This window comes from Lolium rigidum, chromosome 1 (genome assembly GCF_022539505.1).
Source record: "Lolium rigidum isolate FL_2022 chromosome 1, APGP_CSIRO_Lrig_0.1, whole genome shotgun sequence".
NCBI classification, from domain to species: Eukaryota; Viridiplantae; Streptophyta; class Magnoliopsida; order Poales; family Poaceae; genus Lolium; species Lolium rigidum.
Window position 1 is genome coordinate 227,445,422 of NC_061508.1, and position 5,601 is coordinate 227,451,022.

Genomic DNA, 5,601 nt, shown 5'->3' on the forward strand with positions numbered 1-5,601 from the left:
TAAATATTTTAGAGAAAATGTTATGGTAATTTGAAGAATTTATGGATTGACTTTACGGTGGAGATTTTACTCGACTCTACGATTCAAGCAAAATCTCCGGGGGCTACTGACATAGGCATCCCGAATGGGCCTGCCGAATAAGGTACCCGAGGATGGCTGGAGGCCCACGACCCGAAGATTATGAAGCCCGAAAGCCCAACAAGCATCAATATAGAAAATAGATATATTAGGAATAGTATTTTTGTAATACGGGAAGGACTCGTGCAACCTCCCGAACTTTGTAACTTGGGCGATACGAAACCCTCGGCTCCACCTCCTATATAAAGGGGAGCCGAGGGAGAAAGAAAGGATCGAATCATTGTCAACACGAACCCTAGTTTTTATAGTCGAGCACCTGTTTCGGCTGAACCTTCGAGATCTACTTGCCCTCTACTTTTGCGAAACCCTAGTCTACAACTTGTAGACATTGAAAAGTTAAACCCTTGTCACTGAGCATAGGGTTGGAGTTTCAGAAGAACCTTGTTGCCCACCTGGAACACACGTTCAGTGCGTTTTCCATCAACATAGCTCTTCATCCTGTTCTGTGCGGCTGCCAGGTTTTGCTTTAGCATTTCCAACTGGGATGCCCGATCTGTGAGCACTCCAGCCACAGGTGATTGCTCATCAACAACAGGTAGGGCTCCCAGGTTAGGATCATGTTCGTAGAGAGCCTTGAAGGGTGAGCATACCAAAGAGGTGTGGAAGGTGGAATTATACCATAATTCCGCTAGAGGAAGCCAATGTTTCCAGTCTTTGCAATTCTCCTGAACCATGCAACGAAGAAACATTTCGAGGCACTGATTGACACGTTCACTTTTCCCATCTGTCTGCGGGTGGTATGCTGCAGTATACTGCAACTTAGTGCCCGGAGCCTCGAACAGCCGTTTCCAGAAGGTGCTTGTGAAAATGCAGTCTCTGTCAGACATTATTGAATGGGGCATACCATGGAGCTTCACAATATTGTCCACAAAAGCTCTTGCAACCACTGGAGATGTGAAAGGGTGCTTGAGAGGCACAAAATGGGAGTATTTTGTGAAGCGGTCAACCACCACCAGTATGACATCGAACCCCTCGAATTTTGGAAGGACTGTGATAAAATCCATAGTAATATCACGCCACGCACCTATTGGAATGGGCAGGGGCTGCAATAGTCCAGCAGGGAAGTGTTGATGTGCTTCGCATGGTAGCAAACATTGCATTGGCGCACGAAATCCTCTACTGCCGCCTTCATGCCGTGCCAAGCAAACAGGCGTTTGAGACGCTGATATGTTGCCTGAATGCCGGAGTGGCCACCCACGGCACTTGCGTGAAGAGCAGAAATGAGCTTGGTCTGCAAGGCTGAATTGGCACCAATCCAGATTCTCCCATTGAACCTGATCACTCCATGCTCATCAGGGCGGCTTAGTGCTAGTTGTTGCAGATGCTTCTGTGCATCCGGATCTGTCGTATAGGAGTTGAGTATCTCCTGCATCCATGCCGGCTGTACTGTGGAACAAGCCTGGATGGTCATCAGATGTCCAATGTGTGATAGGGCATCAACAACTTTGTTCTCGGCACCCTGACTGTAGACGATCCGAAACTGTAAGCCCATCAGTCTCGCCATGGCTTTGCGCTGAAGATGCGACTGAAGGTTTTGGTCGTCAAGGTAGCTTAGGCTGTGGTGATCTGTTTTAATCACAAATTCACCACACTGTAAGTATGGGCGCCATCGCTCAACTTCCATAAGGAGCGCAAGGAACTCTTTTTCATAGATGGATAGTTGTTGATGAGAAGCACTTACTAGTTTGCTAAGGAATGCAAGCGGATGCTGATCCTGCATAAGCACCGCGCCGATTCCCAGGTCACAAGCATCTGTCTCGACAACGAACTGCTTCTGAAAATCTGGTAGTTGAAGAACTGGAGTGGAAATTATTGCTAGCTTGAGTGCTGTGAAAGCTTCGGTTGCCTGCTCAGTCCAGAGAAAACCCTTTTTCTTGAGCAAATTCGTCAAATGACGCGCAATAATACCATAGTTCTTGATGAATTTTCGGTAATATCCGGTGAGTCCCAAGAATCCACGGAGCTCAGTCACGTTGGAGGGAATAGTCTAGTTTTGCATCGCCTATGTCTTCCTCGGATCGGTTGCCACACCATCCGCTGACACAATGTGTCCCAAATACTCCAAGGTATGACACGCGAAGGAGCACTTGGATCACTTGACGAACACCTTATTGTCGCGGAGGAGGGTGAGAACCTCGCGGAGATGCTCGCGGTGCTGCTCTAGGGACGGATTGTAAATTAGGATGTCATTCATGAAGACGAGCACAAACCGGCGAAGACAAGGGCGCAACACAGTGTTCATCACACACTGAAATGTCGCAGGTGCGTTGCACAGGCCAAACGACATCACTCGGAATTGGTAATGCCCCTGATGTGTCTTGAACGCCGTCTTGTGTTCGTCACTCGGCAGATTTGGTGATAGCCCGCACGCAGATCCAACTTGGAGAACACCTTGGCACCAGCGAGTTCGTCAAGCAGCTCGCCGATGACCGGCATGGGGAAGACGTTCTTGATGGTTAGCTCATTCAGACATCTGTAGTCAATGCAGAATCGCCATGAACCGTCCTTCTTCTGGACAAGCAACACCGACGAGGCAAAGGGCGGCATACTAGGTACAATTATGCATGCGGCCAGCATAGCTGCCACTTGACGCTCAATCTCATCTTTATGCGCCGGCGAATATCTGTAAGGGCGAGCATTGAAGGGAGTTGCATCTTGCTTCAGAGTGATGGAGTGATCATACTGTCGTGGTGGAGGAAATTCAGTAGGTTCTTCGAACACTTGATCAAATTCAGTCAGGAGTGACTGAATCTCACTTGGATATTCTTCTGTGGTACTGTCCAAAGTTGTAATCTGATCATGAAACAGTGCCCTTTGGTTTATTCAGCACACCATGCAAAGTAACTTGTCTTCCCTTGTACTTAAATGATATGAACTTCTTCACCCAATCTGTGGTCATGGGACTATGTGATTCCAGCCAGTCCATCCCTAGTATTGCATCATAGCCTGCCAATTCAAGCACACGCATTGGAGAGTAGTAAATGTCTCCCCATGAGACCACCACGATAGGGCTGGCACCATCTGTGTAGTGTGCATATATTGCCCATTAGCCATTTTCACAGCCACTGGAGTGACTGGAGGGGCTTCTACTATGGTACAGTTGATTCGAGACAACATATCGGCATTGATAAAGCTAGTGCTGCTCCCAGAATCTACCAGTATGAGAAGCACCTGATTATCCACCAAAGCTCTAAGGCGAAGACAGTTTGATCCTTCCGATCCTGCCATGGCATTGAGAGACAAACTCAACTGAGTGGCTGAAGCAATGTCATGTATCTTATCATATTAAGGATCTCTTCAGAAAGCTGAATTGGACAATCAGCTTGTTCCATCGCATGGAGGGCTGCCACTGGCTTGGGAGCACACTGATGTGAGAGATCATACTTCTCCCCGCATTTGAAACACTGCCCATTTGCTCTGCGATAATCACGTAGCTGCCTATCTTTCCAGTAATCTCCAGTTGATGTCTTCAGTGGTGGTTTAGGATTGTCTGCTCGCTGTGTCACTGATTCAGAGAGAGCATGATAGTTGGACCTGGTGCCTTTTTGCCTTGCCTCCTCAAATACTTCCTGTTGCACACGCGCAAAGAGAAAAGCACGTTTCAAAGTTTCAGGAACTTGGGATTCCACTGTACCCCTGAGCTCAGCCTTCAGGTCCTTGATAAACTGCGAGATAAAGAACTGCTCATCATAATTTGGATTATACATTGAGACCTGGTATATTAGTGTCTGGAGCTCCTTCTGATACGCCTCCATGGTACTTGTTTGCTTCAACGCGAGCAAAACCTTGATGCTACAGCGTTTGTCATCGGCTCCGAACTCTGCTTCAACAACAGCAATGAACTGCGGCCAGCTGCCCAGCTCATGGCGTTCCATATAGGACTGGAGCCAAATTGCAGCCTTGCCATCCATATGCAGTGTTGCCGTGGTGATCCAAAGTGTTGCACTGATATTGAATGCTCGGAAGTAATCATAACACTTATCTCGCCATATCCTTGGGTGCTCACCGTCGAACCTTGGGAAGGACATCTTCGGTAGTTGGGTGCGCCCGCCTTGATTGTGATGTGTTGATGCCGGTCTACCGCCGCCAGAACCACCGCCGCCGCCGCCAGCGCCACCCGGTCTACCACCACCACCACCGCCGCCCAGAAATCCAGCGCCTCCTGGGTCGAAATCGCCTCCCGCCGCGGGCCCTTTGTTCGTGTTGCTCGACGTTGCAGCCGCCGTGTTGCCCATCCATCTCGGCGATGACGGCCTGGTTAGTGAATGGCCCGCGTTGAAGATCACCTCCGTCTCCGGCTCCTCAGGAGAGGCCCGAGTGGGAGCGCCTTCCAGGAGACCGAGCTTGGTCATGAACGCATGGAGGATACGCGTCGTGTCGTCGTGCTTGGTGGTGCTCGCTTCGATCGCGGCGGCCTGATGCTCGAGTTGAGCTCGCATCTGCTGCTCGCGGTGTCGACGCCCGCCACCACGCCGTGCAGCAAGTCGAGGCTGGCCTAGAGTTGATCCAGCGTCGCCGCGTCTCATCGGTCACCGTCCCCATCGCCTCGAGGATGAACTCGGTCTGCGCAGACGGCTCCGACGGTGCCGTGGTGAACCACTACAGGATCGAGCAAATGGAGTGAGGATTTACTGCACGATCGGATAAATCGATCGAAATCGAGATCCCCAACCGCGACCCGACTCAGAAATGACACTCAGATCCAGAGGGGAAACAACCACACACACCCAACGAGAGGGAAAGAAATCCTATGCGACCGGGGTCGCACCCTTCCGATGGCTGGACCCAGTCCTGCGTTCGACATCTCGCAGAGCGAATCTAATCCCGTTCCCATCTCCGGGTTCCGGCGTACCTCTTTCGTGCCTGCTGGCTGCTGCCTCTGCTTAATGGCGCCCCGCGGTGCGTACCTCTTTCATTGGATTCATTGGTACATTCGACGAGTGAGTGCCTCCATGTCACGACTGGCGGTGCACCGTAGGTGTGCGTGACGTGCGTTTAAACCACCAGCCTGTAACCCGAAGAGGATTAGCTCATCAAGTGAGTGCCTCCATGTCACGACTGGCGATGCTCGCCCGGTGCGTTTGGACACTCCTCGACGATGAGCTAATTGAGCATATCAGTATTAATCAGTATGATAAAGCCAATGAATGGATTTTCTTCGAGTTTGCTCACGGTTTAGCTCGTAGCTCTTTACATGACGTGACCGGATGGCAGTTGTGTCTTCTGAACTCTCTGGATATCACAAATTGTACCCACTATGATTATTTGATTAATAAAGAGTTTTCCACCCTTTTAAAAAACTCTGTCGTGCGCACCTACTACACGCTAATTAACTGCCACCGAGTATATTTCTGTATTCCTTCCAGTGTTTTGCAGGTAAGACAAGACCTGACTTTGATTCGACGGTGTGCCCTTATTTTCATAAGCCCAGTGCGTAAAATATATCAACTAGGCCATGGCTCA